The sequence below is a fragment of the Myiozetetes cayanensis genome, unplaced genomic scaffold (genome assembly GCF_022539395.1).
Source record: "Myiozetetes cayanensis isolate MyiCay16 unplaced genomic scaffold, myiCay2020 scf1, whole genome shotgun sequence".
NCBI classification, from domain to species: domain Eukaryota; kingdom Metazoa; phylum Chordata; class Aves; order Passeriformes; family Tyrannidae; genus Myiozetetes; species Myiozetetes cayanensis.
In genome coordinates, this window is record NW_026086604.1 from 22,235,478 (window position 1) to 22,247,844 (window position 12,367).

Genomic DNA, 12,367 nt, shown 5'->3' on the forward strand with positions numbered 1-12,367 from the left:
TAAGTTCCGATACCTGGTTTGAATAGCTTCCTTGGTAAAATCCTACCTTGGCTTTTTAGGAGTCATTGAGCTTCAAGATCAGAACTGAACACATCAGACAGACTGGAGCATAACAGTCTCCCAGCCCCCACTCAATTTGAGGTAAAAGCTCCTTTGAAGAAGGTAGCAATCCCACATGAAAGAAAATGGAAGATGTTTGTCTTTGTCCAAGAGAGCAATTTGAACAGCGACGTTTACTTCTGCGATTAGTTCTTTCACAAATACATTAATTCCACAAAATATTTTAGACTTCTCTCTCTGCCACAGCTACTAATAGAAACTGATGCTGAAGGTTTTTATGATGTCTCATTGAATTCCTCATGCACTAAGACCAGTATGTGATGTTATTATTAGCTTTATCTTGATTAATTTATAAGTATAATGCAGGTTTTTTCCATATCAAAGCATGTAAAATGCAAAGGAAGTTCAATGCATTTTAGAATCTCCTTAATTGCTAGCATCTGAAGTCCTTTTTGCATAACTTGCACTGCTTTTGTGGCATTTTGCACAACTTTTAAAGGATTCAAATCTGCCATTAATTCTTATCCTCTAACACAATAACATAATGGGTAGATTGTCCCTCCAGTGAATTTTTATTTGAAATTTCCTTGTTTCTTTCTTAATTCAGGGAAAAAAGTTCAGTAGAAAATACAAAGAACTCTAAGCTTCAGATATAACCACTAACCACAACTGAAAAATAGGTTATTCTTGTATTTGCCCTTTAGATGCTCAGGGAGGTGGGTATTTGCTGTGCTGATGCTGAATTTGAACCCTGGGATGAATAGTTTAATTACTAAAAGAGCTGAAGGAGACAAGCTAAAAACCGAGCACTGATAGAGCCCGAGTTGTTACACAATTGTGTTTGAAAGTGTATGTGTGGGGGTCAGCTGAAATTCTGAAAGCTGGCAAGTTTGACTTGTACCTTTTTGCCACTGATGATTATGCATCGATTTTGCATCCCCCTTCCCCCCTCCCTTTCCCCTCCTCAAATCCTAGCCTCTGTATACTAATGAGAACAGCTAACTTTACAAGTGTCCTTTGTAGTCATTGAAAGCCTCGAGACATTCCTTTTAAGGATTTTACTAGAATAACACTTTTCAATAAAGTGGCAGTTGAAGTGAGGCGTAGAAAAGATGCTAATAAATTTCACTATGACTGGTCGGTTTTTAAGCTTCCTAAATTACTTCTAAAATAGCTTTTACTTTCTCCTTTGTGTAAGGCTGGGAGATGTATATGTGAAAAGGGTTATAGTAAGCTAAATATTACGTAGACTGTGTGATGATTTGGTAAAAGAAATTTTGGCACTTGTTTCAGAAAATTTGCGTAACTCACTGACATGTCTTCGTCACTTAAAATGTGAACATCCTAAGCTCATGCCAGCAGCCTTTCTTGTCACATCTTCCATATAAGTTTTTATCTTCTTCAAAATAGAGCACATGTCACTTCTTCATATGGGAATGGATTGAACATGACTTATTTTAGTTTTGGAAGCCACATTTTACAAGATGTTGGACCAGTTGAAATATTGCCAGAAGGTTTCCGTTGATTCACTGCAAATTCTCTTTTTTTACCTTGCGCTACACCATGCGGGCATACAAACAGAAAGGAACTGTGACGTAAAAGTCATCATCTACTTTGTCTCCTAAACAGGATAAAAAGTGTTGAATTTTGTAAGCTTTAAATATCCGTAATTCAGAGATTTTTTTTTTTTAATTACATGCAGTCTGTGCTCGTCCTCAGATCCCGCTTGTTGGTTTCTAGAGAAGAAATTTCTAAAAGAAAATGCCAGTGTGTTTGGCCTTCACAGTATGCCTAGGTTGTTTTCATTTGTAACTGAAAATGTAATTTATCTCAGCTTTAAATTTGGAATAAAATTATATTTTCATGATAGGCATTTAGCTAGGTTTACCTTTTTTTTCCCCCCCATATTTTGAAGAAAAAAAACTGTTCAAAACACAAGATTTTGCAGTGGATCACATGAACTGTAGAACCAAAAGTAAACCATTTAGATTTTTGTAACAAGTGATGTTTCAATGCCTGGGGGAAGATATTTATTTTCCTTATATCTATGGGGCTATATTTTGAGATCAAATTTGATTTTAAATGATTTTGTGAACAAAGGCACTGAAGACTCACAACCTCATCTTTCAATGCACCTCTCTGTGATGTAGAACTAGCATTGCACAAGGCTAGCATAGCTTTTTCATTTTAAGTCTATGTTACTGCTTGACTCCTGGGTTTTCTCTATAGAACTGGACAAGTCAGTTTTCCTGACTCTTGCTCAAAACTCAGCTTCACACCATAGTTATATCTTGCTCTTTGTACTCCCATATTCCCTGAGCTCTTAAAAGTAACTCAGTTTAGCCAGAAGTCTGGCAGATAGAATGATTTTTGTGTGCTATTTCAGTGTGTGTCCTGTCTCCCTTTTAGCTCATCAGTGTGTGTTGTACCAGCACCTAGAATATATGTTGATATGTTACTTGGCGTAATAAACAAGGCAGGAAAGCAGGGACTCTGCTCTAAGTCCTTAAAATCAAGTTTTAAAGAAGTCTTTCAAGCAAATAGCAAGCAGATCTCATGGAAGGCATAAGGGAAAAGAAGGATATGTACTGGCTAATGCACAGCTTAAGTTCTGGTCAGCCAAGGCCAGTCCCAGTGTTTGTGGTTATTCCATCTTCACCTCCATCCAAAAAACTGTTCCTCATTCCTTCCTAGTCCCTGGCCCAATGATTTTCCTCTCCTCACCCTGCATTCCTTGCCTTACCCAGGTCATTATTTTCAGCTTGTGGTTGTAGTCTTTTATATCTTTTGTCCATGTCATATTGCTCTTCCCAAATATTAAGGAGCTTTATTCTCTTCAGTTCCTTTTTGGTAGGTACTTTTGATGTGTTTTTTCACCTGACTTCAAATACTGTAGCTCAGTCAGTTTTCAGTAGCCATGATCTGGCTAACTTCTTTTAAACCTTGTAGTGTGTTAGTTGGAGGGCAAGTTAAAAGTGTCCTTCATCTTCAGTTTGTACAACATAGTGCAGAAATCAGAGGCAAAATCCTAGCTGCAACAAAATGAACAGATGAAGTTAACAGAAAAATTCCTTTCAACTTCTATTTCTATGGGGCTCTTTGCTTTTTTGGTTTTTTTTTAGAAGTAGCTGGAAAACACCACCTAAAGTGCTACAGTGACTACATAAATGCCTTTGGGGAACACAAAAATGACATCGGCAAATTCATTTCCTGAGTCAATTAGTTTGGTTCGCTTTTTCTCTTCCAGAAATGATGCTCTAGCTATGTGACTAACCTCAGCCACCTTTGTCAAAGCTGCAGAACTGCCATTATGCAATTTCCTTGGCAAAAGGCATCTGCTGGAAAAGAAGGAATTGGTGCCCATAGAGAGAGGAAGGCTGCAGTGTGCCCGAGCTGCATTAGTAGACATTGTAAGCATCACAACAGAGGAAGCTACAGGAAATCAGGCACCATAAATTCAGAGGCGTGCAGCATTAGTCGTTCCTTTTGCAATATCCTGTATCTAAATTTTATTATTTTTGCTTCCCATTATATAACATGGTGGTGTCTGGTAGAGTAATACAACCAGCTAAGGGTGCTCTTCATCACTGCAGGCACTAGGACATCAGCAGTCAAAAGAAATTGTAAAAAACATCTTGTCTCTGTGTCCCCCAGTAATCCCTGTCTTGGCAGGACTTCATTCATGAATAGGTGCTAAGGAAAGGCTGTAAGCTCCTGAGTTATATGAAGAGGTTTAGTACATTCAATTCCAAGCCCCCAAACATGTTTTATAGCAGCAACAATTGGAAAGCTGGCACTCTATAGGGCTTGTGTCATCAGCTCCCCCTCAGAAGGTGGTCTCGGAGTGATTTTACAGTCCAGAGAGGTTGTAGTCTTCCAGCTCAATGGGGTCACTTTCAGGAGCAGCACTGACTTAGAGAAATACATTTTCCATTTGGTAGTATGGGATGAGACAGCACCAGGATGCAAATGTTTTAATTAGAGGAAATGGTTCCTGGCTGACTTAATAATAAATGTTTACTCCTGTAAGCATTTTACCACAAGGAGTTTGGGGCTTATTCTACCTGAATCACAAAAATTGTCCTAGTTTCAAGGCTTAAATCTACAGAAGCGTGGGCTCTAAGTTAAAGTGCAAATTTGGGTTATTAATGTTCTTAAATCCACAGTGCAATGCCTCTTCATTTTTAAAAGAGTAGTAGTTTTCCACAGGAAGCCACACAGTGCTGAAGGAGGTGACTGAATGTGTGTCCGCTTCTCCTGAAAGACTGGAAGTGAGTGGGATACCTGATTCTCTCCTGTTGTTAGCAGGCAGCACTGGCAGTTGCTGTTCTGGCAATACCTAGATGTCAGTCAGTGCACAGGTATGCCTCCCCAATGTGATAGCTCATCTGTACATCATTTTGGAAGGTAAAAAAGCAGACATTTATATTTTCCATCTGGCTGGTCTGCTCTTCTTGTTAGCTTTCACCGGGCTGCTTTGACAACTGCTTTCCTCCAACACCTCGATGCAAACTTCCCCTTTCAGGCTGCTTTCAGCTCTGTTCTGAACCATGGCTGGATCCTGGGTCACAGGACACAGAAATCTTATTCCCATAAAAAAGGAATAAGTGAGCCTGGGGTGTGTGAGACTGATAACATAATGAAAATAAGACATAAATTCCCACTGCTGCATCTGTATAGATATGTTCTTCTCCTTTTTTTTCTTTTTTCTTTTAAAGAGAGGCCACAGATGTCAAGGATCTCTGGAAGTCAAGTTACCAACCTCAGTAGGAATTTGGAAGTGATCCACAGTCCCATTCTTCACCTTTCCCCTTGTTTTCCTGGAGCCCCTTTCATGGCACATTTGGTTTGTACTGATCCTGTTCCCCAATCTGCAGTGAAACAGAGATGCTTCAGGGCTAAGGAGCAAACGTGCTTGTCCTTGCTGCTGTGCATGTGCGCACACAGGCATGAACCAGATGTGAGTGGCTGAAACAGTACTTGTGCACAGGGTCAAATGTGCAGATGTGTTATTGACAGTAAGAATAAGAGATAGCCCTACACAAAGGACATGTGCTATTAATTAGATTTAAAATTAAGTTTTCTGGGGAACAAATAGGATATGGTAAACACTGTGGAAGAATGTCATTGTGCTTTTTGTCTTATTGTAGAAGTTAAGGCAAATGTATCCTCAGAGCAATACTGCATATGTCCTGTGTGTGCATTGCTCTGAGAGCTGCTCCTGAACAGGTCTTATCTCAGTAAAAGCAGATCAGACCCTATCAGAACTACCAAAATATTGTAAGAAATAGAATTTCAAATGAGTTTTGGTTCACCTGCTTCTTCCTAAACGAAACAAAACCCCTTATTGTCATGTATATATTGATGCTGAATAACTCTTTGAAGGATGTCTTCATGCAGTAGTGACTTGAAGTTTGCAACCAGCACGATACAGATCTGCCTTATCATTGCAATGGCTTTAACTTATCTATTATTAAAAGTCTCCATTATCTTGGTTTCAGTATTTTTAAAAATGATTGCAATTTTTTTTCTTATTCACAAGAGTGGAGATTTTTCTCATATCTTCTAAAGTCTTCCTTCAGGGTGAGGAGGAAAAAAAGAAAGAAAAGAAAAATGTTTAATAGTTTCAGATTCTATATGCTTGGCAAAATTATATCACAAACTGATCTTCACCTTTAAGTATAACAGAGACATTTAGAATTTGAAATTGTGTTTTTCAGGAGGCGCTACTTTTAAGTCCATAAACTTTAGAAAGTTTTAAATTCAAGTTAACTTGAATGGTAAAATTAAATAATAAGAGCAATGATTTTCCATGGGCAATTTCAGCTTCACAAGTAGTCCAGTCCAATTTATTTGAGCTCCTGTGACTCAGCAGAGGAGATTATTAGATTGACTCCAAAGGTGATCTTTCATAAGTGATCATCATAGAATGATAGAATGGTTTGGGTTGGAAGGGGCCTTAAAGATCATCCTGTCCTGACCCCCCTGCCACAGGGAGGGATACCTTCCACTAGATCAGGTTGCTCAAAGCCCCATCTTGAACACTTCCAGGGATAGGGCATCCACAGCTTCTCTGGGAAACCTGTGCCAGTGTTTCACCACTCACCCTCACAGTAAAGAATTTCTGCCTAATATCTAATCTAAACCTGTAAGCATCAATTCCCCTTAATAACTCCTTGAGTGGTAGGCTACTGAAGCTTTGAGAGCAGATTATGGAGCCCCATAATGACAGGAAAGAGTAAGAGACCCATCTAGAGAACTGTAGATAAAAACAAATTCCCTGATGAGAAAAAACCGGTATCTTAGACAAGAAAACTAAGACAAGCTTGAATAGCTATCCCTGACTACATACAAAAGGATGCTGAAATGTGGACACTGACCATGGGCAGCACTGACCAGCTCTTCCTTCTGTTCTGGTGCACTCTTGGCCTGGATCTTGCTGGGGTTTTGCCCTTTTCCTGTCACTCACTGACTCCAGGGTTGTGGGTTTGCAGGACAGATGGCAGGACAGATAGAATTCTGGGGCTTGACTGTATTTATTTCTGCATCAGTACTCCTCAACACCCCAGCACATGAGATCTGAATCTTCTGTCTAATTCTGCATATACAAGTCTTAGTCTCTGTGGGGAAATGGGGGAAGTTCAGCGCTGCTCAAGTCTGATTTCCACAGCTGTGGCCATGAAACAGAACCTGTGTGGTTATCGACTCCTTGGTTATTGCAAACCTTGTGATTTTGAAAGTAGGGGAGCTGTAGAAGTTACACCTTCCTCTTGAAGTTGCCTTTTTCTTTGTTTAGGTTAGTTAGCTGCTGCAGCTTTTTAACCCATGTCACTGTGAGTGAAATTAAGTACAAGTGGTACCTATTGCCTTGCTGCTCTTCTGACTGTACATTCAGCAATGATGACAAAACTTTTGTTAGGACCAAAGGCTTCAGCACTTAAGTTGTCACTTATATCTCACAGCTGAAATTCATGGCCCCAGGTGATCCTGGCATCAACAGCTTCCCTTGAATAACAGCTGTTACTCAGCTGTTAACACTCTCACTGTTTTTGGTGGTGTCTCTGAGGCACAGTAAACCTGATTACATAATTTACCACATCCTTATGTCCTGCATATAAGGATAAACCTCTTCCTCACGAAGACAGTCAGACACTGGAACAGGTTGCTCAGAGGTTGCAGTCTCCATGCTTAGTGGGTTTTATTAGACTGGATAAAACTCTGAATAACATGGCTGACCTGAGAGCTGTCCCTGTTTTGGACAGGTGGTTGGACTAGAGATCTCTTGAAAGATCCTTCTAACCTGAATTATCCTATGATCCCACAAAGCTGGCACATCCACCTGCAGCAAAATATTCCCTTCCAATGCGGGGCATGGAATTCACCCAGTGTTTCCCTAAATCTCAACTAGGAATAAGGAATCCAGGCTATGTCAGTGTAGTCCTTAGCAAGCGTGTAATTTCAAGGCTCTTTCCTGCCATTCACCATGATTCACCTTAAGTACTATTGTCATTTGGGGTCCTATGGTTGAAAAGACCATTCTCCCCAGTTTCTTCTTTGTCCAGATTCTGGTGTTTCTTGCTGAAACCTATGGGGTCTCAGAAGCAATAACATCTTTTCCCCAGACACCAATTATTCATCTACAACAAAGGAGGACATCTACAGCTCAGCTGATACTGCTCAGGCAAACACAGGCACTTCTCCAGCACTGGAAAAGGCAGACAAAAAGGACACAAAGGATGGCAGATGTCATCCTTGTGGTTCAGGCATTCTTACTTTCCCCCATGGTTCACACCTGGATCATCTGGATCATACCTTTGGACTCAAGAGGGAACAAAGCAGTTTGATGTTCATGTGTGCCCAAGGGTAAGGGTTATTCCTAAGAGGCCAATCAAAAAGCCCTTTCTGGATTTAAAAGATCCCATCTGCTGTGCTTTTCGGATCGTGTTCATAGTGGCAGCTCTTGTCTCAGTAAACCCAGTGCCTTGGGTCTTGACAAGAGCTGACAACGCCCTTTGTACTAGAAAGCAGTTTCCTGTGAACCAGTGACTTCTCAGAAAATGTTCTAGGCCAGTGCCTGTGTGGGTGTTTCAGATCACTGTGCCTAGACAACAAAACCCCTCCAATTTTGATTGTTCAAACTGAAAACTGAATGTGAGGTCAAGTTTCTCTTTGCTACAGAATTAAATTCACATCCTTCGCCTCAGATACACCATGAGCCCGAGACCACCTCTCAGACATGTCTATGTGTCCTGTACACGTCTGCTCTCCACTGTATACCCTCCTATTCCTCTTTTGGCAAGGGTATTAGGAAATTCAGATGAGAGCCCACATGTATAATCTTACGAGGGCAGTGCCAGCCCAGGCAGTTTAGCTGTCCAGATCTCCTGAAGCTCTCACTTTAATCTTCAGTACTGTGGCTCAGTCTCTCCGAATGAGAGCATCTCTAGACCTCACCTGGAATATTAGTTGCCTGGCTTCCACAGAGACAGCTTCTTCAGAGTCAAAGCAAGGTCCAAATTATATAGTATCTAATACTTAGAATAAAATAAAGGGAGTATGTGTGGAGTTTTCTATGGTGGCAGAGCACGATGGCATTTCTTAGCAGGGTTGGACATTTGTAACAGATGCACGTACACTCCCAGAGCAGTGTGTATATGGCCAACACATCTCAAAGAGCCAGTTCTGAGGAAATCAACATTCTTTCCTAATTAAATATCATAAATGGAAAATGGTGGATAGTCAGGACCTCTTTACATAATTTGCTCTGGGTAGAAGACCATTCACGGAGGTTTGGGTTTTTTTCAAATGTGTCATGGCACAAGGGCTTTCTTGATCCTTAGTACTTCCCTCTCTTATCTGAAATGCCATTATTCCCCCACAGCTCTCTGTGGAAGGTGTGACCAGGACCTCACATGGCAGCGCAGGTGGGGAGCACTGCTGCCTGCTGTGAACCACCACAGTCCTCTCCCTTGCCTACATCCCTCCCTTTCAGAAACTAGAAGAGCTTGTTTGATTTTTAAACAAAACTGCTGAACTGTCTCCTGTAATGCCCTATTATTCTACCTGGCTGCAATGTACTGCTTTTGATTTTTGCCAGGCTAGTTTGCTAGCAAATTCTGTTTGCACGTATATGTACTGCACTGGCATGCCAAGAGGCGAGCAGAGAAATGTCTATCCGGCTCCGTGTTTGGCAAAAACAAACCCACCCTTTTATCACCAAATGAGATGTCACTATAGCCACCCTCTGGCCTCCCCATCAGCAAAATGGGGCTATAAAAAAGGCAGGTCTCCAGCCCATCCTATTAGAGTTAATGAGAAAAACCAAGTCAAAGTCAGCGGTGCAGGGACCTTAACCATTCTTAAACTGGAGCACGTTGCTGCCGCTGTGGTGAGTCAGCACGGGTGGGATGAGCTGCTCCTGGTTAGCAGGCACTCCACAACTTGGCACCGTACCGGCTGCGTCACGTCATTGCTGGGGATGTATTAACACCTCGCCTAATCTGTCTGCTTTCTCGGGGGCTTATCCTTGCACCTCCCTCAAGTGTGAAGTAGAGGGAGAGTGCTTACAAACTCCGTGGTTGAGTGCGGAGACTCCGGATCTGTGCCAGCAGCTCCTGTCAGCTTTGAGCCTCCGTTTTCCTGTGTCGTGGGGCTCTGACAGTGCAGATGAGTGCTTCCCATTAGATACTCACAGACACCAAAAATAGACACTCCATTACTGCAGCACATTAGCTGGTGGTAATGATAGGGCTCTGCTTACTAGTTCAGTTACACAGTGGCAATCTGGCCATTTTATTTACCAGGTATTAATTGCAACTTCCACTTAGTACCACCCCCCCACTCCCCTCAGCCTAAATCACTGCATTGTCTATTGCAACGGTCAGACATTTACTTATTCTTGCTTTTATTATTAGCATCAGAAAACTCAATTACAGGCGAGCAGGCATGCATACACAAACACACAGTAGTAGGTCTGTGCTGATGTTTTTAAAGATACACATCTGCTGATACTAAAAATAGGTCCTTGTCAGCAGCTTGGTAATTTTAGGCTCAATGAGAATTCATCCCCATGGTAACTGTACAGTTGTTGAATCATTTATTATTTGAGCTTCGAAATCACAACAGTGCTGGCAATTTTCATCCTCTGAACATTTTTAAGGATCTTTTGCAGTGTTGCAATACTTCTTGCTCCACACCATCAATATTTATCAAGCAAACAGCTCTAGCCCTTGAACTGACTACCTGCTTCTTCTTGGACATTCCAGGGCTGGAATACTTGATAGCAGGATGGCAGTTTAAATAGGTTTCACTTTTGTGATAACAGCAGTCCTGCAGTGTGGCTGTTTGGCCAGTGATGGTACACGGTGAGCCCTGCAAACTCCTGATTGGCAAAATGAAACTTAGAGGTGTTGACCTAAGCCTCGGTCTTTGTCTTGAGAGCCAGAAAACAAGATATCTCAGGTCCCTCTGTTGCAAGAGGTTTTATAGATAAGAGGCTGGTACTTTTTAGCCTCACAGATAGATGCCATTGACCCCAGGTCAGTGGGGGGACACACTGCCTGGCTTCATGGAGATAAAAGCTGTTTGTACTTTCCCTTGCTTTCAGATACTGCTCATCAGCCATCTTGTGCTAAACCCAAGAGAAGTGAGACCACTTGGCTGGCGAAACATAAGGTGAAACTCAGGTCTCTTGAACCCAGGGGTGGCTCAGACTCTGCTGTCATGGAATCTCCAGGGAGTGGGACTGGCGTAAGCTCTGCAGGGTGGGGCAGGGAGACTGTGAGCCCTGTCAGGCTTGGAACAACAGAAATAACTCAGCATCAGAAACACTTACAGTAGCACACCAATTGCATTGAAATGGGCTGACTGAGACTGGTTTCAGAACGGACTAAATCACAGGCATCAGCTCCTTCACCAGCCGCCTGCATGACTTTTGTTGCACCATTGTGGCCATCAGATTTACTGGAGTGCACAACACAGAGAGAGCTGTTACGTTTTAGGTAGAAGAGGTGCAGTTCCTTTTAGTCTGACAAATGGATCTGAGAGACTGACCCAGAAACACAGACGCTATTCCCAGGTGCCAGCAGTTGTAAAGCGATACACTTAACAGAGCTGATTCCTTCTGGGTTAAGCATTACAGCTATTACACATTGTCACGACTGATGCTGTGTTTTTAGATCAAATGCACTTTCATTGTATGAGCTTTTAAGAAGCTCTTGGACAAGGTAATCTGCAAGGTGCTTTTAAATTGCCTTTCATCTTATTAGTTCAGTTGAGTTAAATACAACAAAATAAGGATGTGTAGGCGCCTTGTACAGCTGCTGTGCAGCTGCCTTCCACCTTAAGCAGCTTTCTGTAAATCTGTCAGTACCCAAAGCATGTTGTTGTGCATCACCCATATGGGATTTGTCAGGTGATGCTGGTGTGCACTACAGGGAGAGGCAGCATCTGCCATCAAGGGAAGCTCAGTTTACCCTCCCGTGCAAGTGTATGATCGCCACTTATGTCAGTTTGAGTCACTTGCGTGCCAAGAGGCAAAACAGTGGTGTTCCCAAGAGCAGGAGCAGGAGAAAGTGGCCCATCCACAAACCAGCCCCCAGCACTGAAGTTCTCTCCTGGACAAGTGGCAGCTCTTCTTTATTCTTTATTCAAGCATCTGGTTGCTAAGTCTGCTCATTTAATTAAACCAGAAAGTTCCCTCCCTCCAGTTGGTTCAGCTGATAAACATTTATCCCAGAGCACATACAAAGACAGATTTGGAAGACACTGCCTTTTTGTGTTTCTACCTACCAGCCTCTATATTCTCAGTCTGGAAAGCACGCTCCGTGGCCATGGCCTCAGCTGGTGGAGGCAATGCCAGGTCTACCATGCCACAGACACACATTTCCATAGCAGAATTACTTGCCTGTAGCATCCAAAAAGTTGGTCACAGCTCACAGGTTTTATAATGAGTTGTGAGGGAGAGAAAATCACCTGCACAATACACTAGAAGCAGAATTTATTTTCAGGCCCATTGTGGCCAAGAGCTTGGTTCCAAACACTTTTTCCCAGTTGCCACAGTGTGCTGGGTGGGCAGCTCGGCTCTGCCCCACAGACTGCTGCCTGTGGAGATGGGGTGGCTGTGCCAGAACCCCCCAGCTCCTCCCAAACACTCTTTTCCCCACACAGAGTGAAGATCTGAGTAATGACCTCAAATACGCTGTTACTGCCCTGTGGTGTACAGCTAACCACAGCACCCAGGTTTGCATTGTCATTATTTATTTATTTTTACCTTCTTAAACTTTTTAGATCCTACCTGGGAGGGAGC